Here is a 23,972-nt window from a genome sequence, read left to right on the forward strand (position 1 = left end):
CTTGTCATGAGCTGCTAAGGTTATGGAAGCCTCTTTAGTTCACAAACTCTGACCTTATTTAGACAAAGCCATAGTCAAAGTGGAAGCTCTCTCCTTCCTTCAGAGAAAGGTACTTCTTTCTTTGATGGCCTGTTCTTTCTGCTGGGATCTCATTCACAGAGATCTTTCATTTAGGTCATTTTTCTTGCCAGTTTCTTGGCTTTCCAATGCTGAGAAACTCTCATGGGCTTTTTAGCCAGATCCAAATGCCTTAAGGGCTGATTCTGAGGCCAGAGTGCTGTTTAGGACATCTGCCATTCTATGAGTCTGCTGTGTATCCTGCTTCCCATGTTGGATCATTCTTTCCTTTTTAATTCTATCAGTTAGTATTAGCAGGCACTAGTCTTGTTTATGTGATCCCTTTGACACTTAATACTATCATTATGATCAATTATGAACTTAAGCTGATCACTTTGACTGGTAAGATGGCATTGGTACTTGCCACCTTGATGGGATTGAATTGGAATCTCCTGGCATGTTTCCAGCTCTACCATTAGGGGTAAGTCCGATTGAGCATGTGCCAAACTGTACATCTCCTTCCTTTCTTATTCCCACTCTTATATTTAACAGGGATCACTTTTCAGTTAAATTTAAACACCTAAGAATAATTGTGTGCTAATTAAAGAGTTCAACCAATGGTATTAAGTAGAACAAAAAAATACTAAAAGGAATAAAATAGTAAGTTGTTCCTCGACAGTCAGGACAAGGGCTGATCTTAATATTAAATTTAAATAGCATACACCATGTCCTAAAAACGTAGTAAAACAGTTCAAAATTCTTCCCTAATTTTGTCTATGTACATGACCCTCATTAAGGTTAAAAGTCTATATGGTAGTAAATAAAATATAAAACACTATTGTGTTTGATTTTTTGTATATACTGTTTTAGACTTTTGAAATAAAAATGTGAGGTAAGGATTAACTTGTGCCCACTTTCTTTGAGAAATCCAGGGTATTAAGCAATATAGTACGTTTTAAGAGTTGCTTCAATAGGTAAATAAGAAATGAGGATTGCCCAAGTCAGCTTTTCACAGGTTACTAGGGACTCATTCCACCTCAAATTATAGCAATGAAAAACATCAAATTAAAATTATCCAGAACATTTATAACATCTTCAAAATACAAATGAAATAAACAGACCAAAAACCCCGGGTAAAATCTGGTATTTGGCATTTGCATTGCATAATTGTAATTTAGCACACTCAAATTGCTGTCAGATTTAGTAGGAGCAATCAAAGTTTCCCAACATTTGTAGGTTAAAAATGTTTGAATATTCATGAAACAATCTAATTTGTTAAAGAAAAAAGTTAAATTTTTATATCAATCTTCATATCATGAGATCTGAGTTTCTTAGATGACATTTGTTATCCTGTATAATCATTGTGAAGACTGAGAGCAAGGACATGCTCTTGGGCAAGGAGAAAAGAGGAGTATTAAATTATATTTCAACAATGTGAGATTAAAAATTAGAAGAATACACTTCTTTATTGTTTAAAGAGAGGGTTTAAAGCAGCTTATAAAGATGAATCAAATCAAATATATAGTAAATCTAGAAAATGAAAGGTAAAGGGAAAATAGGGTGAGAAAAATCCACTGTTAACTACTTTTAATTTAGATCAGAACTTAACAAGTTTGCGAAGAGTGGGTCACAAATGTGACATGTGACATTAAACTATTTAGCAGCCATACATTTGTGTGTGTGTGTGTGTGTGTGTGTGTGTGAGAGAGAGAGAGAGAGAGAGAGAGATTATAAGCTTTAAGCTATAGAGTTTATAAAAGTGAACCATTTTATAAAAAGATACATGATTATTTTTGATACTGAAATTTGAGGTTTTACTGTAAAACAGTAAAATATTTTTACTGTAAACCAGACATATTTTGCAGGACAATTTCTTAATTTTCATATAGGTTGGTAGCTTGATACCAATGCACAAAAAAAAAAAAACAGTTATAGAAGGAGCAAAGGGCAGATATAATGGGATTTAGATATGTGGCTCTCTGATGATCTAGCTTATTTTGGGGATAAATTTTAAACTATTGAAAGAATGAATAAATTGCATATCCTTTCTGCTATATTGCTAGAATGATGAATTGGATATCCATTAACTTCATTTCTCTCTACTGAGCTTCTGAAAGCTTTCCATTTAGTGACAAAAGTTTTGAAGTTATATCCTTGACAGGTATCTCGAGTACTTGTATTCCTTATAAAACATGTACACAAGTGTGTGTTTTTAATAGCCAGATTATCTGGAAATAGGGTAAAATTGATTAACATAATAAAAAGTTTGTATGGGGTCTTATCCAAATAAAATGACATGCCAAGATCTCCTGGAAGAGAACAAAAAGAGATCTAATTAGAACAACATTTCTGCTATGGGAAATTTTTACTTAAAAGGATTTTCAAAATAGATAAGCGAGCCATTTTAATAGTAACAAAAGCCAAATCTTACATATGCACACATATAAAAAAGCACCTACAGAATATTGAAGCTAAAGCCTTATGTTATATAGCTTTGAAGATGAACTAATGCTAAAATGTACATGTGAATATTTAACTAAAATGACATGGAAAATATAATATAATTCCCTTTTAGCTTTGTTTTTTAAATTTTTTTTTAATCTTTTATTTAATGAATATAAATTTCCAAAGTATGACTCATGTGTTACAATGGCTTCCCCCCCCATACCGTCCCTCCCACCCACAACCCTCCCCTTTCCCACTCCCTCTCCCCTTCCATTCACATCAGATTCATTTTCGATTATCTTAATATACAGAAGATCAGCTTAGTATACCTTAAGTAAGTATTTCAACAGTTTGCTCCCACACAGAAACATAAAGTGAAAAATAATAGATGATTTTTTTTAAATGATGATGAAATCAGATCAGACCTATTGTCATGTTTAATCCCAGTGAGAGTCAAGTTGGGAATTGATAATTTCTTTCTTTTTTTTTTTTTTTTTTTTTTTTACAGAAGATCAGTTTAGTGTACATTAAGCAAAGATTTCAGTCGTTTGCACCCCAATAGAAACACAAAGTGAAATATACTGTTTGAGTACTCGTTATAGCATTAAGCCTCAGTGTACAGCACGTTAAGGACAGAGATCCTACATGAGGAGTAAGTGCACAGTGACTCCTGTTGTTGACTTTACCAATTGACACTCCTGTTTATGGCATCAGTAATCTCCCTATGCACCAGTTATGAGTTTCCAAGGCTATGGAAGCCCCTTGAGTTCTCCGACTCTTATCTTGTTTAGACACGGTCATAGTCAAAGTGGAGGTTCTCTCCTCCCTTCAGAGAAAGGCACCTCCCTCTTTGAAGACCTGTTCTTTCCACTGGGATCTCACTCACAGAGATCTTTTTGCCAGAGTGTCTTGGCTTTCCATGCCTGAAATACTCTCATGGGCTTTTCAGCCAGATCCGAGTGCCTTTAGGGCTGATTCTGAGGCCAGAGTGCTATTTAGGACATCCGCCATTCTATGAGTCTGCTGAGTATCTCACTTCCCATGTTGGATCACTCTCCCCTTTATTTATTCTATCGGGTAGTGTTAGCAGATACTAGACTTGTTTATGTGCTCCCTTTGACTCTTAGTCCTTTCATTATGATCAATTGTGAACTGAAATTGATCACTTGGAGTAGTGAGATGGCATTGGCACATGCCACCTTGATGGGATTGAATTGGAATCCCCTGGTATGTTTCCAACTCTACCAATTGGGGCAAGTCAGCCCAAGCATGCCCCAAATTATACATCTCTTCCCTCTCTTATTCCCACTCTTATGTTTAACAGGGATCACATTTCAGTTAATTTTCAACACTTAAGAATAACTGTGTGATAATTACAGAATTAAACCAGTCATATTAAGTAGAACAGACAAAAAAAAAATACTATGAGGGATAATGTATTAAGTTGTCCATTAGCAGTCAGGGCTATGCTGATCAAGTCACCATTTCTCATAGTGTCCATTTCACTTCAGGAGGTTTCCTTTTTGGTGTTCAGTCAGTTGTCACCGATCAGGGAGAACATATGGTATTTGTCCCTTTGGGACTGGCTTACTTCACTCAGCATGATGTGTTCCAGATTCCTCCATTTTGTTGCAAATGACTGGATTTCGTTGTTTCTTACTGCGGTATAGTACTCTAAAGAATACATATCCCATAATTTCTTTATCCAGTCTACCGTTGATGGGCATTTAGGTTGGTTCCAGGTCTTGGCTATTGTGAATTGTGCTGCAATAAACATTAGGGTGCAGACCGCTTTTTTGTTTATCAATTTAAACTCCTTTGGGTAAATTCCAAGGAGTGGGATGGCTGGGTCGAACGGTAGGGTTATATTCAGGTTTCTGAGGAATCTCCAGACTGATTTCCATAGTGGCTTGACCAGTTTGCATTCCCACCAACAGTGGGTTAGTGTCCCTTTTTCCCCACATCCTCGCCAGCATCTGTTGTTGGTAGATTTCTGTATGTGAGCCATTCTAACCGGGGTGAGGTGAAACCTCATTGTGGTTTTGATTTGCATTTCCCTGATTGCTAGTGACCTTGAACATTTTTTCATGTGCCTGTTGGCCATTTGGATTTCCTCTTTTGAAAAATGTCTATTGAAGTCCTTGGCCCATCTCTTAAGTGGGTTGTTGGTTTTGTTGTTGTGTAGTTTCTTGATCTCTTTGTAGATTCTGGTTATTAACCCTTTATCTGTTGCATAGTTTGCAAATATTTTTTCCCATTCTGTCGGTTGTCTCTTCACTCTCCTGACTGTTTCTTTTGCAGTACAGAAACTTCTCAATTTGATGCAATCCCAATAGTTGATTTTGGCTTTGACTGTCTGTGCCTCCCGGGTCTTTTCCAGAAATTCTTTGCCTGTGCCAATATCTTGAAGGGTTTCTCCAATGTTCTCTAATAACGTAATGGTGTCAGGACGTAGATTTAGGTCTTTAATCCACGTTGAGTGGATTTTTGTGTAAGGTGTAAGGTAGGGGTCTTGCTTCATGCTTCTGCACGTGGAAATCCAGTTTTCCCAGCACCATTTATTGAATAGACTGTCCTTGCTCCAGGAATTGGTTTTAGATCCTTGATCAAATATAAGTCGGCTGTAGATGTTTGGGTTGATTTCTGGTGTTTCAATTCTGTTCCATTGGTCTATCCATCTGTTTCTGTACCAGTACCATGCTGTTTTGATTACAACTGCCCTGTAGTATGTCCTGAAATCTGGTATTGTGATGCCTCCAGCTTTGTTTTTGTTGTACAAGATTGCTTTAGCTATTCGAGGTCTCTTGTGCCTCCATATGAATTTCAGCACCATTTTTTCTAGATCTGAGAAGAAGGTCTTCGGTATCTTGATTGGTATTGCATTGAATCTATAAATTGCTTTTGTAGAATGGACATTTTGATGATGTTGATTCTTCCAATCCATGAGCATGGAAGATTTTTCCATTTTTTGGTATCCTCTTCTATTTCTTTCTTTAAGGTTTTGTAGTTTTCATCGTAGAGATCTTTAACGTCCTTGGTTAAGTTTATTCCAAGGTATCTGATTGTTTTTGTAGCTATTGTGAATGGGATTGACCTTAGCAGCTCTTTCTCAGTCATGGCATTGCTTGTGTATACAAAGGCTGTTGATTTTTGTGCATTGATTTTATATCCTGCCACTTTGCCAAACTCCTCTATGAGTTCCAATAGTCTCTTAGTAGAGTTCTTTGGATCCTCTAAGTACAGAATCATATCGTCTGCAAAGAGGGATAGTTTGACTTCTTCCTTCTTGATTTGTATTCCTTTGATTTCTTTTTCTTGTCTGATGGCTCTGGCTAAAACTTCCAGAACTATGTTAAATAGCAGTGGTGAGAGTGGGCATCCCTGCCTGGTCCCAGATTTCAGTGGAAATGCTTCCAACTTTTCCCCATTCAATAGGATGCTGGCTGTGGGTTTTTTATAAATTGCTTTGATTATATTGAGGAATGTTCCTTCTATACCCAATTTGCTTAGAGTTTTCATCATGAAAGGGTGTTGAATTTTATCAAATGCTTTCTCTGCATCAATTGAGATAATCATATGGTTTTTCTTCTGCAGTCTGTTAATGTGGTGAATCACATTGATTGATTTGCGAATGTTGAACCATCCCTGCATACCAGGGATGAATCCCACTTGGTCTGGGTGGATGATTTTCCTGATGTGTTGTTGTATTCTATTGGCCAGAATTTTATTGAGGATTTTTGCGTCTATGTTCATCAGGGATATTGGTCTGTAATTTTCTTTCAGTGCTGCATCTTTCTCTGGCTTAGGGATTAAGGTGATGCTGGCTTCATAGAAAGAATTTGGGAGGATTCCCTCTTTTTCGATTGTTCTGAATAGTTTGAGAAGAAATGGGATTAGTTCTTCTTTAAATGTCTGGTAGAATTCAGCAGTGAATCCATCTGGTCCTGGGCTTTTCTTTGTTGGGAGGGCCTTTATTACTGTTTCAATTTCTGTTTCAGTTATGGGTCTATTTAGGTTTTCGATGTCTTCATGGTTCAATTTTGGTAGATTGCATGTGTCCAGGAATCTATCCATTTCTGATAGGTTTTCCTGTTTGCTGGCATACAGGTCCTTGTAGTAATTTCTGATGATTCTTTTTATTTCTGTGGTGTCTGTTGTTACGTTTCCTTTTTCATCTCTGATTTTATTGATTTGGGTCTTTTCTTTTTTTAGTTAGTTGGGCCAATGGGGTGTCAATTTTGTTTATTTTTTCAAAAAACCAGCTTCTTGCTTGGCTGATTTTTTGTAATGTTTTTTTGGATTCAATCCTGGTAATTTCTTCTCTGGTTTTAATTATTTCTCTTCTCCTACTAGATTTGGGTTTGGTTTGCTGCATTTTTCTAGGTCCTTGAGGTGCGCTGAAAGCTCATTTATTTGGTGCCTTTCCAATTTCTTGGTATAGGCACCTATTGCTATAAATTTGCCTCTCAATACTGCTTTTGCTGTATCCCATAAGTTTTGATATGTTGTGTTGTTGTCTTCATTTACTTCCAGAAAGTTTTTGATTTCTCTTTTGATTTCTTGAATGACCCAGTGTTCATTCAGGAGCATGTTGTTCAGTCTCCATGTGTTTGCATACTTTCTGGGGTTTCCTGAGTTGCTAATTTCCAACTTCATCCCGCTGTGGTCTGAGAAGCTGCATGGTATGATTCTAATTCTTTTAAATTTGCTGAGACTTGCTTTATGGCCTAGTATGTGGTCAATCCTAGAGAAGGTTCCATGCGCTGCTGAGAAGAATGTGAAGTCTGTAGATGTAGGGTTGAAAGTTCTGTAGATATCTGTTAGATCCATTTGGGCAATAGTGTCAATTAAATCTGCTGTTTCCTTGTTGATCTTCTGTCCTGATGATCTGTCTATTTCTGAGAGTGGAGTATTGAAGTCCCCCAGTACTATTGTATTGGAATCTAAATCTCCCTTTAAGTCCCTTAACATATCTTTTAAATAGACCGGTGCCCTGTAATTAGGTGCATATACATTTATAATAGTTACATCTTCCTGTTGAATTGAACCCTTAATCATTATATAGTGTCCCTCTTTGTCTCTCTTAACAGTTTTTGTATTAAAGTTTATTTTGTCTGATATTAATATGGCTACACCTGCCTTTTTTTGGTTTCTGTTGGCATGGAATATCTTTTTCCAACCTTTCACTTTCAGTCTGCATGCCTCTTTGTTAGAGAGATGTGTTTCTTGTAGGCAACAAATAGTTGGGTTGTGTTCTGTGAGCCAGTCAGCTAAACGGTGTCTTTTAACTGAAGAATTCAGACCATTAATGTTCAATGTGACTATTGATACGTAGTGACTTTGCCCTGCCATTTTCCCGGAAATATTTTCTAGTATATACTTTGAGCTTCCCATGCTCTTTTACTGGTAGGTGTTCTTCCTTTCCCTTCTTTCATATTGATGGCCGTGTTTCTGTGTTTCTGAGTGTAGCACATCTTTAAGTATCTTTTGCAGGGCCGGACGAGTGGCCACAAAGTCTTTCAATTTCTGTTTGCTATGAAAGGTCTTTATTTCACCTTCATTCACAAATGAGAGCTTGGCAGGATATAATATTCTGGGCTGGCAATTTTTCTCTCTTAGCACCTGTGCTATGTCTCGCCATTCCCTCCTAGCTTGTAGGGTTTCTGATGAGAAGTCAGCTGTGAGTCTGATTGGAGATCCTCTGAGAGTAATCTGACGTTTCTCTCTTGCACATTTTAGGATCTTTTCTTTATGTTTCACTGTGGTAAGTTTAATTACCACGTGTCGTGGTGAGGATCTCTTTTGGTCATGTTTATTGGGGGTTCTATGAGCTTCCTGTACTAGGATATCTCTGTCCTTCTCCAAACCTGGAAAGTTCTCTGCTAGTATCTCACTAAAAAGGCCTTCCAATCCTTTCTCTCTCTCCATGCCTTCAGGAACTCCTAGAACTCGAATGTTGGTTTTTTTGATAGTATCCTGTAGATTCCCAACAATATTTTTTAGGTTTCTAATTTCCTCTTCTTTTCTTTGGTTTGACTGTATGTTTTCCTGTGCTCTATCTTCTAAGTCCGATATTCTCTCTTCTGCTTCACCCATTCTGTTTTTAAGGCTTTCTAATGTGTTTGTCATTTGATCTATTGAGCTCTTCATTTCATTTTGATTTCTCTTCACTATAACACTTTCCTGTTCTACTAGTTTCTGAGTTTCATTTTGACTCTTCCTTAAAATTTCGTTTTCACGAGAGAGATTTTCAATCTTGTCCATTAAGGATTTCTCTAGTTCAAGGATTTGCTTTTGAAAACTTCTAAATGTTCTTATCATAAATTTTTTGAAATCCGTATCTTGCATTTCTTCTATCTCATCATCTTCATACTCTTGGCTTGGGGTGTTTTGCTTATTTGGAGGCATCATAGTGTCATCGTTGATCTTGCTCCCTCTATTTCTGTGTTTGTTACTCGGCATAGTTAATTCTTCTTGCGTTACTGTGCGGTTTTTTTTTTCTTTTTTTTTTTTTTTTTTTTTAATTTATACTGTGTCCGAGTTAAGTGGACTGCCTGCTGTTGGAGGAGCCTTGGAGGCTTGAGATGGGTGCGGCCTGAGAGCTCTGCCTGGTTCTTCCAGGTTAAGGGTGTGCAAAGGTGACACCCTCAGGTTATGCGTGGTAAATCTCTCTCTTTTTATTTATTTATTTATTTTATTTATTCAGGGGGTAAGTAACACCGCAGGGCAAGGCTGTGCAGAATTGATGGTATTTAGCTTCCAGTCTTTGGCTCCTCTGGACTCCCACTGGGTTGCCTAGGCTACTGAATTGTAGTGACTCAGTTCCTTAGCTCTCCCCCATTGATATGTAAATCCAGAGAGCAGGCCTGCTCTTTGTCTCTTGGGAATTCTTCAAGCCTTGCAGCCTTGTAACCTTTGCAAGGTTAGGGGGAAGAGAAACCCCGAAGCTTTTTTTTTCCTTCTTTCCGGTAGTGAGTTTGCTGCACTTTCCGGCCCCCCTCTAGATTCTGACCCCCGTTTCCCCACCAATGTCTCGGGTTATTGAGCTCACCTCCCCTTCCAGCACCGATGTGTGGACTCGGTGCCCTGAGCGTCCCAAGTCTCCCCGCTGTTGTCTGTGTGGCATGCACTCCCCTTGGAGCACTGGGGCTTCTGCGGCTCGGTCCTGTGACTTGGCTTCCTCATGGTGGGCGACCTTGTTCTCCCAGTAGGTCCTCCGATTCACGATTCCCGTGCAATTTTTTCCTGGTTCTTTTTTCTGCGGCTACCGTAACTCCCCTTTTATTAAACTAAATTTTCCCGGACTATCGGTGCGCGCCCTCACTATTCCGCCATCTTGTGTTTTTTAAATTTAAAATAATCAGATTTTAAAGATGTTTGATAAAAAGTCTTTTGTCATAATTAACTAATTGTTTGACAGTAAAATATGTGTAGCATTAGTTTTTGGTAATAATAATAATTAGATAAGAAGCAGCTATTACAAAAATATTCCTATTTTGTGAGAATGATCCTAATTCATCTCTACAATATTGTGAAAAATACATAATACACATAAAAGGCAAAGTGGTTGCATCAGACCACTCACCATGTGAACAGAATATGAGGAAGGAATGAACAAAATATGGTTCTGTATACATTCCTCTTTTACTATAATAGTGGGTTAGTGCTTTTCAACTATTCCATTTTAAAGCAAAAATCTCAGTAATTCACTTTGCTCTGCAGCATTATATTAATTGAATTTGAGAATTCTTTGTTTTGGGAAAAGGAGATAAAGCAAGAGCAAGGTTAAAAAGAATTTACGAGCTACTTTGATTTTCAAGTATAATTTTTGATACCCAGAATAGAAAAAAAAAACATAGTCTTGAAGGTGATAATGTCTTTTGCATAAGCTGGAGTTTTAAAGAGTAAAGATTCGTGGTTCTCTAAGCCATAGAAAGGGAAATGTAAAAAATGATTTAAAGAAAATTTCCTAGCATTCAGAAAAGATGATGACTTATGTTTAGGTTGAAGAAAATGAACTGTATGAGAAGAGCCAGAGAGCTGCATTGACTTAGAAGATACAGGTCTCATAGTGGGGCAGAACTTATTTTATCCCAGGAATGCACTCGGACTTACTTGCTTACTAAAGTCCATAATAGGGGAGCCCCCACATCTTAGAGAGCTAATTAATAGGTTTTCAGAGAGAGGAGGTACCAGCCACTGGCAAGGGAGTTCTGTAGCAGAGGAACACCCAAATCAGAGCATAGGTAGAAGATGTAGCTTTATTTCAGAAGGTGGTGCTGTCATCAAAGTGTGAGAAGGTCTGAGCTGTGATATGTGTATTTGAGATCTTGTGTAATGCATGGATAAAAAGTAATCAATAGCATGAATGTTATTGTGCATTTGATTATTGTGAGTAAAAACAGACCATATATTACACCTATTACAACAACTAATTAGCCTGTGCTATGAGGACAGATGCATTTGTCAGCGTAAAGCAATGTATCAGCTATATCATATAAGAAATTTTCTTGTTAATGTGCATCTATTTCTCATCACACTGACCTGTCACAATTTTGTTCAGTTTCAGTACGATCATGTGCAGCCAGAGATCTATAGTGAACTCATGGAGGTTAGGTCATAACTGATTTCTGTCCACAATGTCAAAGAACAAAGGTAAGTCGATAGGTGTTGCTAACAATCCTGTTACTCACGGCAGTAAGTCTATACATAATTTAAGAGTGATCTTTAGCACAGTGCTCATGTGTAGGGACCAGCTGTTACTTGTATAATCCATTGGTTTGAGAGATTTGCAATTTAACAAAAGCAAGCATTATATTTTATCATTTACTACAATTTCTCATTCTCACTAGGTTTTGAATAGAAATAATATATAAGCACAAATTTCAAAATACACAAAAAGTATAAGGTGAAAAATACTACTTCTACTCTCCTAATTTCTAGCCATCAGGTTTCTTCCTTCAAAGGCAGCTACCATTACTAAATTTGAATCTCTTTCTAATAATTTACCTTTCAAGTAGAACTAATCTGATCTGGTTTCTGGCTCCCTAACTCTGCGGGAAAAAATATCTACCTTGCTTAAGTTGCTAATTCTCTAACTCCCATTGAATTCCAAAATATACTTCTTCCTGGGCCTTTCAATAGCAATCAATCCTGTTGTTTCTTGAGATGCTCAATCCCCTGTTATTAGAGGGCATGTGAAAACTTGAAGGCTTAGTTTAGGGCTTCTTTCTCTCTTGGGTAAAGTCATCCATACCTGAAGACTCATTTACCATCTGACAAAGATGAAATATTTTATTTTATTTTTTAAATTTATTTATTTATTTGAAAGTCAGAGTTACAGAGAGAGAGGAGAGGCAGAGAGAGAGAGAGAGAGAAAGGTCTTCCATCTGATGGTTCACTCCCTAGATGGCTGCAATGGCCAGAGCTGTGCCAATCCAAAGCCAGGAGCCAGGAGCCAGGAGCCAGGAGCCAGGAGCCAGGAGCCAGGAGCCAGGCACTTCTTCCTGGTCTCCCACATGCAGGCAGGGGCCCAAGGACTTGGAGCATCTTCTGCTGCTTTCCCGGGTCATAGCAGAGTGCTGGACAGGAAGTGGAGCAGCCCGGTCTTGAAATGGTGCCCATATGGGATGCCAGCGCTTCAGGCCAGGGCGTTAACCCACTGCACTACAGTCCAAGCCTCAAAGATGACATTTTAAATTCATGCTCAGGTTCATATCCAATTTTTCATGGGTTACCTTCACTAAGGTAGCCTAAAGCCATCTAAAAATGCCAGATAAAAAACTAAACTCTTGACTGTCTCCTACAAACTTAATCTTCCATTTGCTATACCTTAATGAATCACAATCCAGGATTATTAAACAATCTTTGATATTTCTTTTTAATCCCCTGCTCTTTTTATTTATTTACTTATTTTAAATATTTTATTTATTTATTTGAGTAGTAGAGTTACAAACAGTGAGAGGGAGAGACAGAGAGGTCTTTCATCTGGCCGGCGCTGCGGCTCAATAGGCTAATCCTCCACCTAGCGGCGCTGGCCCCACGGGTTCTAGTCCCGGACCGGGCACCGGATTCTGTCCCGGTTGCGCCTCTTCCAGGTCAGCTCTCTGCTGTGCAGTGGAGAATGGCCCAAGTCCTTGGGCCCTGCACCGGCATGGGAGACCAGGAGAAGCACCTGGCTCCTGGCTTTGGATCAGCGTGATGCGCCAGCCACAGCACACCAGCTGCGGCGGCCATTGGTGGGTGAACTAACGGCAAAAGGAAGACCTTTCTCTCTCTGTCTCTCTCTCTCTCTCACTGTCCACTCTGCCTGTCAAAAAAAAAAAAATAAATTAAAAAAAAAAAAGAAAGGTCTTTTATCTGCTGGTTCACTCTCCAAAAGGCTGCAACAGTTAGAGCTGAACTGATCCAAAGCCAGGAGCCATGAGCAAGTACAGGGGCCCAAGTATTTGAGCCATTTTCCACTGCCTTCCCAGGCCATAGAAGAGAGCTGGATTGGAAGAGGAGCAGTCTGGACATGAACTGGCATTCATATGGGATGCAGGTGCTGCAGAAGGAGGATTAAACTACTGCACCACAGCGCCACTCCTGGCCTGTCCTTTTTAAATTACATCTAGCTCTACCATTAGGGGTAAGTCCGATTGAGCATGTGCTGAACTGTACATCTCTTCCCTCTCTTATTCCCACTCTTATATTTAACAGGGATCACTTTTCAGTCAAATTTAAACACCTAAGAATAATTGTGTGTTATTTACAGAGTTCAACCAATGGTATTAAGTAGAACAAAAAAATACTAAAAGGAATAAAGTAGTAAGTTGTTCCTTGACAGTCAGGACAAGGGCTGATCAAGTCACTGTTTCTCATAGTGTCCATTTCAGTTCAACAGGTTTCCTTTTAGGTGCTCAGGTAGTTGTCACTGATCAGGGAGAACATATGATATTTGTCCCTTTGGGACTGGCTTGTTTCATTCAGCATGATGTTTTCCAGATTCCTCCATTTTGTTGCAAATGACCAGATTTCATTGTTATTGACTGCTGTATAGTATTCTATAGAGTACATGTCCCATAATTTATTTATCCAGTCTTCTGTTGATGGGCATTTAGGTTGATTCCAGGTCTTAGCTATTGTGAATTGAGCTGCAATAAACATTGAGGTGCAGGCAGCTCTTTTATTTGCCAATTTAATTTCCTTTGGGTAAATTCCAAGGAGTGGATTCCAATTCAGTCCCATCAAGGTATATATATATATATATATATATATGAACATATATATTCAAAGTGACACTTTTTGAATTACTAATTTGACTGTTGTTATTCTTACTCCTTAAAAATTGACATATTAGTTTTGTCATTAGAATTGAAGGCAATATCTTAAAAATGGTTTATGGGTCTCTACAAATGAATCTATGAATATAGAAACTAAGTGTAGACCAGAACAAGGTGCCTGTTCTGGGGTTTACACTCCTTGGGAGTTTCTCTATTTGAGAGTAGAAATTTTCTTTGTTTCTCACTCACTGATATGTTATTGAATATCATCTGATGTGGGAGACTTCTTCCACTGCTGGCTTTACATTTGGAGCTCTGTGCATTTATCTCACTCCTCAGGGAGAACCAAAAATCTCAGACTCTCAGGTAAGTATTCAGTTACATTTCCATGATTTTTCAGGGTTTGACATATTGACTTGAAAGAAGCAGACTCAGGCCGGTGCCATGGCCCAATAGGCTAATCCTCCACCTAGCGGCGCCGGCCCCACGGGTTCTAGTCCCGGTCGGGGCACCGGATTCTGTCCCGGTTGCTCCTCTTCCAGGCCAGCTGTCTGCTGTGGCCAGGGAGTGCAGTGGAGGATGGCCCAAGTGCTTGGGCCCTGCACCCCATGGGAGACCAGGAGAAGCACCTGGCTCCTGCCTTCGGATCAGCGCGGTGCGCAGGCCACAGTGCGCCAGCCGTGGCGGCCATTGGAGGGTGAACCAACGGCAAAAGGAAGACCTTTCTTCTCTCTCCTTTCTCTCTGTCTCTCTCTCACTGTCCACTCTGCCTGTCCAAAAAAAAAAAAAAAAAAAAAAGAAGCTGAGGTGAAGCTATATTTGAACACTGTTCTGACTTGGAAAACATCAGGCAGATACATTGCTTTCAGAGGCCATTGCGGTTGGTGACAGGCAGCTTGAAAAATTAAGAGTTGACCCCTTGCACCATCTTATTGTGGAAGTTCTGGGCATAGGCCATGGAGTGGAAAGGGTCACAGTCTGTGGCTACATTCCTGTACACTCACCCAACCTGACTGTGGAGACACAGAACTCCCTGCATTCTGGAGACAGATCTTGCAGAGTGATTGGAGGACACACTGCAGACTGGGTCCGTGCTGTGTATGGTGTGCATGCCTGGGTGGGCCTGGGTGGGTTGGGTGTGTGAGACCGTTAGCTCATACTAGGCTGTGAGTCAGCTGATTTCACCTTGGCACAGTGAAGAGCTGGGACTGTGAACATCTTCTCCCCTACTGACTGTAGCCAGAGATACTCCACCACGTCTGACTTAGGTGTCACTTGGATTCTTGCCCCACCCACAATTGGTGGTCAGAGCTTCTGGCTCCAGCCAGTATGTATGAACCTATATTGTATTTCAATAAAATGTTTACTAAAAATTTCCTATAAAGTAAAATACAACCTAAATGGCTTCATTGGTGAATTCTACAAAACACTTAAAGGAAGTAGCACCAAAACCACACAAAACCTTCTGAAAAATTGAAGAGAAGAGACTTTATTCTCACTTATTCCATAACGTCAAGTTGACAATGATACTTCATTGATTTGGAATGTATTTCAGGAACTCTCAGTAGGTCCACAATAATAATTGTTACCATATACTTTTACCAGAATTATTCCAGTTATAACCATTCTTAAAGATATGGTAGTGCTTAGGATTTCATTTGAATGAAATAGGCTAAATAACTTGTTCTTTTGAGAATTTATAATGGTGAATTGCATCTTCATCATTTCAAGTATGGGTTTCTTTTATTATTCAGAGTGGCTTGAGTATTATAAGTCTTTTAAAAATGTACTCAAATATTTTTTGACTTATGAAAAACCATCATTAAGCCTTATGTGTCATAAAGGTTAACAATATGAGCAAAGTTAAATATACTTTCTGAATTTTGTCAAATAAATTGAAGTTATGATTATTAAAATATTTTTCTTTAATAATTTAGGAAGAGAATAGCCACATAGGTCATTCTCTTTCTTTATTAATAAACAGGATTTTTCTACTTTTTGCCTTTGTTGTGAGTGTGCCTAAGTCTCTTCCTTGTCATATCTTCTCACCAGGCTTTCAGGATCAAGAGATTCCAGGCTAAAAGACAAAAACAAAATCACTCCATTCCCCAACAGATTTTCATGAAAACTGATAATAAAATGCAGGTGCAGCTCCAAGAAGGGACATTGCAGAAGAATCATGTTTGGCCTGTAAGAAATTGTACAGGAGATGATATGCTTATCTGTGCTTTATCAAGGTCACCTTCATCTTAACCTTTTCAACCTGAAATGTTACCATCGGCTGTACCACTGCACGTGTTTCACTGGAGAGGTGATTTTCTTTGTGTTTCCATGCCCTGCATTAGTGTGTTGATTTAATACTAAATATGTGAAACATTTTGAAAAATAGCAGAAATGTATATAATTTTGCATGTATCTCTTGGATAGTTCTAAAACATGACTAACAAAAGATGAGTCAGAAAATAGAGACATACTAATACGTAACAGAAAATTAATACCTGTTTTAGCAATAAGGATTTATTATCCTAATACATGAGTTTAGGAAAGACAGTTATTTCTTGGGGTGATTACTGGATGGAAATATTTTGAAAATTAAATAAAATTTTAATTTAGTATAAACCATTTTAGTATAGGGTTTATATGCTTTCAAAAATAGGCTTTGAGGCCTAACATTCAACTTTTTCCAATGTCATAGTGAGTAAAGATTTGAGGAGCTTTGGTTGTAATCAGAACTGGCAGTTTTAAAATGAAGTAATGGCCTCAGAAGGCCTTTCTTGACCATTTTTTCCAGCACATAACTTCTCCAACAGATAGAGCTCCTTTTGAAGGGTAAGCATCATATTTAGAATGGATCAAAGTATGTCAATTATTGTAATTAATCTGATTATTTTTAAGAGAAGCAAGAGTGACATTTCAATTCTGTGTTATGGTTAGGCTTTATAAATCTAAAAAGCACTTGATTTTCTAGAAGAAATGTTTATATATGTATGCACAAATATACAAACGTAACACTAGTGTTAGTGTACATATTTGAGTTTATATGTGTTGGTTGTATTCAAAGTACAAGATAAATGTACAGTTTAAAGTTTAAAACTGAATTTCTATAAACTATTTTTTCTTCATTTCACACTTTTTTCCATTTTTTAAAAAGTTTTTATTTTGATTTTTAGTCTTTAACAGATTTAATGTGATTTGCAGATACAATTCTAAGAACATAATGATATTTCATATCTCCATGTCTCCCTCCCCCATCTCTCTCAAACATAAAAATTTCATAAGTTAAAATAATTTTTCTCTAGAAGAAAATTTTATGCTTTAAGTATTATTTGTATCTTGTGTTTCTTTGGTTGAACAATTAATTTAAATTTTTAAAAAGAATTTTTAAGAAAAGAAGTAAAAGATACAGAAACAAAACTCTTCAGAATGGGAAAGCCATGCTATTTCAAAACAATTAATACTTTCAAAAGCACAAATGGATTTCTTTTAAAGAAAATCATTAAAGTGGTGATAAATGGATGTGCTAAAATTACAGAGTATGTCTTCCCATCCATCACATATATTGCTATATTTTCAACAAGAAGAAAAATCTCTAAATACAATTCAGTACATAAAGTGGAGTGAAAACTATTTAAAATTAATGATATATGTAGAAAAACTATAAAGCACTGGTATGCAATTGTGAAGAAAAATACAATTTGTAAAATCCATATTTGACTATCATAATTCTATTTGGTAAATTACAATAGGCAAATCAAGACTATGTGTTACTTCTCTCTGTTACACTTTCTCTGCCTTTCAAATAAAACTAAAATAACACACTCTAAAGTTCCTTGTGGCACCATATTATTTATAAAATTCTCAATTACTAGAAATTAAATAAAAATGGCTTTTTCATTTTATTGTTTGTCTTTTTGCCTATCTTTTTAAGAACAACACACAAAAATTTTATTTACTGATGGTGTACAACATGAAGTTTTGATATATGAATAAGTTTTGGAGTGGTTAAATCAAACAAAATAATGTATGAATATCTTTTTATAATTACTTTTTCTGTTGAGAACGTTTCAAATCTACCCTCTTAGCAATTTTGAAGTATATAATATGTTGTTTGAAACTACAGCTACCTCGTTGTACACTAGACCTCTTGAAATTATTTATTTCTCATAGTGGAAATTTGTCTCCTTTGGACGAGAATATCTCCAATACCCTTTCAGCCCCTGCTAGTCACTCTGCTGACTACTTCACTGAGATTACTCCTTATATTCAACATACAAGAGTGATTGCACAATAACTCTATTGGTTTATTTCACTTAATATAATAACCCCTAATTTCAAATTTCATCCTTATTGCAAATGACAGAATATTCTTTTTTAAGGCTGGATAATATTTCATTTTCTTTATCTGCTCATCCATTCATGGGTACTTAGAGGGATTCCATTTTTGGCTGTTGTGAAAAATATGCAGTAAACAAGGATGTGCAGGTATGTCTTCAATATAATGATTCAGTTTCTTTGGATATATATCCAGCAGTGAGATTACTGGCTCATACGGTCCATACTGTCAGATCTAGCTGATGTTAAAAGCTTTTGCAAATACAGTGGCTCATTGAGCAGAGGCATTAATTACTGAATGTATCCCTTGCAAAATAGTGTCCACAATTCTATTCATTCTCACTGTTTGTTATCATTTGTATTTTTGATAGTAGCTTTTCTAATAGATGTGGCATGATATCTCATTGTGGTTTTTAACTTCATTTCTTCTAATTAGTGATGACGAACATTTTTTCATATACCTGTTCGTAATTTGTACATCTTCTTTTGATACCACATGATCTCACTCAAATGGATACTCTAAAAAATGCTGACAGATGTAGAGAGTAGAATGTTGATTACCAGAGGTTTGGCGGTTAGGCAAGAGAGAAGGATGTAGAGATGACACTCACAATTTACATGATGACACACAATGACATTCAAATTAAAGAAAGACTGAGAAAGGAAGGAGTATGGAGGGCGGGAGCATGGGTGGGAGAGAGAGTAGAGTGGGAAATATCATTATGCTCCCAAATCTGTGTGTATGAAATACATGTAATTTGTTGACCTTATATAAATAAATATTTTTAAAAAAGATTTATATAATTACACTTATATAGAAAGAATAAACTTTAAGGGATCTATTGCAAAGCAAAATGACTATAGCTTATCATTATGTGTGGTATTCTTAAAAAACATAAAAATAATGGGTATTATGTGCTCTCACTATAAAAATGATAACTATAGGAGGTAATGCATTTGTTAATTAATTAGATGTAATCACTCCATAATGTGAAAACATTATGCCATACATGATAAAAACTTACAATGCTATTGCTTTCAATCAGAAAGGAAAAGAAAGGCAGCTTTTCAATGGCAGGTTGGTAATACCAGCTAGATTATGAAAGCTTCCAAAGAGGCAGTTTATATGTCAAGTGGATCAACATAGATTAATTATATTTTGGAAAATGAGGTAAATAAAGTGTTAGATTAACAAATATGAGTGCAACAGTTTGAAAACAAAAAAGTTTGTTTTAATGGCCATGTCAGCAGACTTCATTAACAAAATGCACATTTAATTATGTATGTTGAACACAAAATGGAGATATAGCAAAACTCATTACTAGTCTACAGATGTTTTGTGTAATTTTTAAAACTGTACACAGAGATTGATACTGCTCCTTTGTATATAAACCATCTGTCATATTTTATTAAGACATCTGTCAATTCTTGTAGAAAAATAAGTGAAAACCGAATGGATTTAACCTAAATGCAAGTTATAGAAATTGAATTTATAGTTACACAAATAAAATAAAATATATATTTTTTTCTCTACTGGCAATGTATCTGAGAAACAGCAAAAGAAAAAATAAATTTTCTGCCTGTAATACATTTCTTATTTTTTATCTTACCAAATCTTTCTTTGCTCTGATCCTGGCATACTCTTAACTCATCTGCATCTATTATATTATCTCTGCAGAATCAAAGGTACTGATTATTAATCTGTTCTGAAATTTTAATACTACTCAGCTAGTTGGTAACTCCAAAAGCTTGGAAGATCTACCTGATGTTAACAGCTTTTGCAAATATAGTCCTCATTGAGCAGAAGCATTAATTACTGTATGCACTGCTTAAAGAAGAATAAGCTGGTAGACTTTCACTAACCTAGGCTGATCTCTTTCCCACACTAATCTCTGATGTGGTCTCAGCAGCTAGTTCTTATGATTTCATGCATTTGTTGGATTCTGGGCTGTCCAGTGGACTCCTCTCCACAATATCCTGGAAGTAATTGTTCTTCGGACTTCAGACTGCTGCTCATCCAGCAGATAGTCAAATCCAAGTCTTATAGTCAGGTCTTAATCATTATCTCTGACCTAACGGCCTCTTGGATGGTTGATGAGGTTTTCTGGGATCTAATGCCTTTCTCAGACCTCTCTGGTGATGCTGTGTAGTTAAAATCTTCTTTGACAACCATGCCAACTGTAACTGTTTGTGAAACTGAAGGTTGATTTATGTTTTCTCTTTCTTAGCTCTCTAATTCTGTCATTTCTACATTATTCCAAGAACACTAGTGGAAAGCATTGTGCCTTATATTGGCATCATACTTGGCATAGTGCCTTCTTAGAGTAGCTTGACATTTTCCTAATCAATGCTACAGAATATGGAAACAAACTCCTCCAGTCCAGAGTTGTTCTAAACATATTCCCCCTTTTTCTTATTTTTATCTCTCATCACTTTTCCAGTTTCAGCTTACAGTGGTAAGAATGAGTATATGTGTTGGACATCCTATCATCCCCATCTGTCTTCTTCTCCTGAGTCCACAGGAAATCAAGGGTGAGTTTTAATGTTGAGATATGTTTTCATTCTCCTTCTTTACATTCCTCAAGGTGGAAATAAGCTGGTTTATCAGAAGTGTCGCTCCCCCTCTTTGCGGAGGAACGACACAGGACCCTGCGTTGTTCTTTCGTCTGCTCGGCCCTCCCCGGGTTTGCTGCTGGTTCTTGCCGGGTTGGCTACCGACCCTTCCACCTCCGTGGCAGGGCGGTTCCCCCTGCCACTTTCCCCACTTCCGCGGGGGAGCGGCACACCGCCGGCTGGCTCTCTCGGGGGCTGCTCAGGTGTTCCTTCAGATAGATGTTCCTGGTGCATGTTGTCTCTCTCCTCCTTTATAGTCCTCTTCCACCAATCCCAACTCTGCTACCCACACGCCGAGTACGCTGCTCTCCTCCAATCAGGAGCAGCCCCTACAGCTTGTCAAGTTGGTGAAAGGCAGCTGTGTAGAAGCTGTTTACTCCTCTCCCAGTGCCATATTGTGGGAGAGCAGATGCATAGAATAAGTCTTAATTTCAGTAACAGTCTAGTCCGAGTTGCTCCCCACAAGAAGGAGGGGGAGAAAGTAGGAGGAAGAGGTAGAGGAGGAAAGGAAAGAGAAGGAAAAGGAGAAGAGAGAGGAAGAAGAGAAGAAGAAGGAGGAGAAAGGGAATGGGAGAAGATATTTCTGAGGACATATTTGAAAATTTGACCCTTGTTGAAATATAATTATTTTTAAAATCTATTTGACCATTTTGTTGACCTTTCTCCTTACTAGACATTCCTTTTCGAAAAGGCCACATCTGACTGCTCACTTCTATATCACCAGCACCAGCAAAGCCAGGCACATGGTCAGTTCTTAAAAAAACGATTAATTCAGTGAATGCATGAAGTAAAAGTGTAAGATAAATTACAAAATAGCCGCATGGCCACCGAAATGACTCCCCTTGATTCCTGCTTCTTGTATGAGATCATTACCAGCCCCAGGTGTGGGCTGGCTCTTTTAGCAGGTATCTAACAATGAGAATCTGACAAACAATGATGAGATATGACTTCCAATATTAGGTTGCAAAGTCTGTAGCTTTCTCGCCATCTCTCTTTGTCAGTCTGTTTCTGTATCTGTCTCTGTCTCTCAACTCTCACTCTAGGGGAGAGAAGCTATAGTTTGTGAGTAGCCCTGTGGAGAAGCTCAGTGACAAGGATCTAAGGTCTCTGGCTAAGGGCCAGTGAAGACTGACACCTGCTAACAGCCCTGTGAATGGGCTTGGGAGTGGATCCTCCTTCCTTCCAGTGTGGAATTTTATGTACTGGGTGGCAACTGTTGGTACCTCTACGAGACTGATTCTGAGGGCTCAGCTAAGCTGTACCCTAATGCTGGTTCCCAAAACTGTGAGATGATACATTTTATTTTTTTAAGCCACTGTGATTTAGGACAATTTTTGTGTAGCAATAGAAAACATAAATTTGTAAAATGTTAACATTTTATAGAATAAGAAAAAATTACCTTATGAAGTATCACCTTCCACATAGGTCCTAGTGATAATATATATTTGTTTTTCTATTGACTGAGATCTAAGGATTTTAAATTTAAGTACATGCTGGCAATGTGATACATTATCCAATCATTTTATCTACATAATATATTTGTCCAAATGTTCTTGCTGGGCCCACTAGATGTGGAAGCTTTCTTGGGTAAATGTCCATGTTCAAAGGCAATTCAGACATTTTGAACTAAGTGATGCAAAGAGACAGACAGACCTGTTTGAAAAACACAATAAATAAAATCCCAAAGGTACCTAACTAAGGATGTACCAGTTGACTGTGTTTGAAGCCTGTGCAACAAAAGACAATAACTATTTCTGTGGGGTATAACTTCAGAACATCTCAAAGGACTCAGATATAATTCTGCTCCTCACTTTATTCTCTGGAAAGAGGCCAGACATTGGCTGGTTCTGTCCAAGAATAACTCATTCCACCTCATGTTAGGAAGTTCCCTCAGAAACCTGTGTGGCTTTATTATTTAGAAGGTCTCTGTCTCTACAGATAACTTAACATGTTTTCTAGTATTGGCTGGCACATACAAATGGTAGCAGTATACTTTAAGAACTTGTTCTCTAAGATTATTCCAGTGAAGAAAATAAATATGAATAATGGTAGCTACACAGAAAAATAATTTATCTGCTTGAGAATTATAGTTAATATGGAGAGACTTTGTAGATCAGTTTCCATTGACTATAATGCTTTAGCATCTATGATTTTGGCTCTTTACCAGTGGGCTAATAAGTGGATCAGATCAGTGGAGCTGATTATCATCTAACCAGACCTTCAAATTAAAATATCCAAGCATTTATAGAGAAATCACTTTGGGGTTGGGGAATTAAGTTGAGGAAATGGTTGGCAAGATCAAGGTGGTGTATCCAAACCCAGTCCAAACAACTGGGGTTAAGAAGGGAAGTTAATATCCCCCATTAGGAAAGTGGACTGAACACACCTATGTCACCAGAGCATATGAGTGTAGAGTTAGAAGAAAGAGTGGCTAGAGCTCATGGGCTGCTGGGTACTGGCTTAGAGAAATACATTCTACTATAGCACCCACTTAGTAATTTATAACACATTTCCAGGCTTAGTGAAGACCAAGTCAGGGTCCTGTGAGAGAAAGTCCACAAATAAGTTTTGATATGTGGAAGGAACAACAGGAGACAGACTGATATTTTAAAACTTCAGAAACTTTAATATACACTTATAGTGGCTTAAAATAGTTGAAAAAGACACTAAGAGAAACATCTGGGGTAAGGAGGATTTTTGCTAAACAAATTCAGAAGAATTCTTGGACAGGATGCTAAGGCATGAACAATGGTCAAATACTAAGGGTGGGGTGTTTTCATTAAACAAATACAGCAGGATTCTCATTCAAACTGGACTCCTCAGACACAGAGAGGGAAGCCCGAAGCTGGGACCCAGACAGAAAGGACTTAAGTGTGACGGCCCTGCCAAGTTTCTTAAATGTTTTTTTACTTCCTACTATGTGTCAGACACAACATAGGTCAGACATATAAGTAAATAAATAACAAGAAAATTCAATGTAAGAGTTCAGCAAATATAGAAGCCATTTGAAGAGTGTGTTCAATTATTGAGTGAGAGCAAGCATAATATAGTAGGCACCTTCACTGTCTCCCCAAGTGGGAAATGGACATCCTAAATGTCCTCCACAAATATATGAAATCTAAACCAAAACCCGAAACAAAGCAGAATTTTGTTTAGTGAAGGAGAGGCAGTGGACTTGTGCAAGATCTCCTCAAATGAAGAAAGTAGTATGTTCCAATGCCCATTATCATGAGAGCCTATCATGTTTAGGAATTGATGAAT

The 23,972-nt window shown here is 37.6% G+C and overlaps 1 long non-coding RNA gene across 1 annotated transcript in view; it reads left to right on the forward strand.

Moving 5' to 3' along the window:
* Nucleotides 1–9,897: 9,897 nt before the first annotated feature.
* LOC103349786 (uncharacterized) overlaps nucleotides 9,898–23,972 on the forward strand; it is a 56,312-nt gene continuing 42,237 nt past the window's right edge. Inside the window, exons 1-3 of the long non-coding RNA XR_007923257.2 lie at nucleotides 9,898–11,157; nucleotides 15,819–16,077; nucleotides 16,462–16,595. This is a non-coding gene — a long non-coding RNA (uncharacterized lncRNA). The remainder of the gene's footprint in view (nucleotides 11,158–15,818; nucleotides 16,078–16,461; nucleotides 16,596–23,972) is intronic.

Source organism: Oryctolagus cuniculus, chromosome 5, assembly GCF_964237555.1.
Source record: "Oryctolagus cuniculus chromosome 5, mOryCun1.1, whole genome shotgun sequence".
Lineage (NCBI taxonomy): Eukaryota > Metazoa > Chordata > Mammalia > Lagomorpha > Leporidae > Oryctolagus > Oryctolagus cuniculus.